The sequence below is a fragment of the Mandrillus leucophaeus genome, unplaced genomic scaffold, assembly GCF_000951045.1.
Source record: "Mandrillus leucophaeus isolate KB7577 unplaced genomic scaffold, Mleu.le_1.0 Scaffold7, whole genome shotgun sequence".
Classification (NCBI taxonomy): domain Eukaryota; kingdom Metazoa; phylum Chordata; class Mammalia; order Primates; family Cercopithecidae; genus Mandrillus; species Mandrillus leucophaeus.
In genome coordinates this window covers 8,806,774-8,807,496 of record NW_012107585.1, presented here as the reverse complement: position 1 = coordinate 8,807,496, position 723 = coordinate 8,806,774, and positions in this window count along the sequence as shown.

Genomic DNA, 723 nt, shown 5'->3' with positions numbered 1-723 from the left:
GGATGGTCTCGATCTCCTGACCTCGTGATCTGCCCGCCTCGGCCTCCCAAAGTGCTGGGATTACAGGTGTGAGCCACCGCGCCCGGCCAGTTTTATTTATTTTACTGCACCCAGTACCTGAATGGGCTTATACACTTACTTGCTGATGTTCTGTCCCCTTCACGCCATGAAGGCTGGGAGTTTTCTGTCTTTTCACACACAGCTGTGTTCCCAGCACCTGGCAGTCGCTGAGGACATATCGCTGCCTCCCCTCTCCAATGCCCCGGATCCCCGATCTTGTACTAATTTTCTCCGTAAAATGTATTCCCTTCCAATATATCTCATTTGCTTGTATATGTTGTCTGACACCCTCACTAGAATGTCAGCTCCAGAAGGGCCAGGATCTTGTTTTGTTAATTGTTTAATTTCAGATGCTTAAAAGGGCATATGGCATGCCGCAGGCACTGAATAAATATCTGTTGGGTGAATAAATGAAAGAATGAGTGAATGAATGAGGACCATAACCCACCCTCCTGGACTGGCTAGCTGTTCCTCCAGGGAAAAAGACCAGTTAAAAAGCGGACCTCCTTCAGGTGAAACCATTTCCGCCCCCTCAGGATGGGCCTGTGGCTCCAGGTGAGGAGCGCGCAGTGTGGAGGGCCTGGCTGGTCAGATGTGGGAGGAGTTTGCCACAGGTGAGCAGGTGGCCAGCTTTGGCCCCGCCCCCAGGAGGCCCCGCCCCAC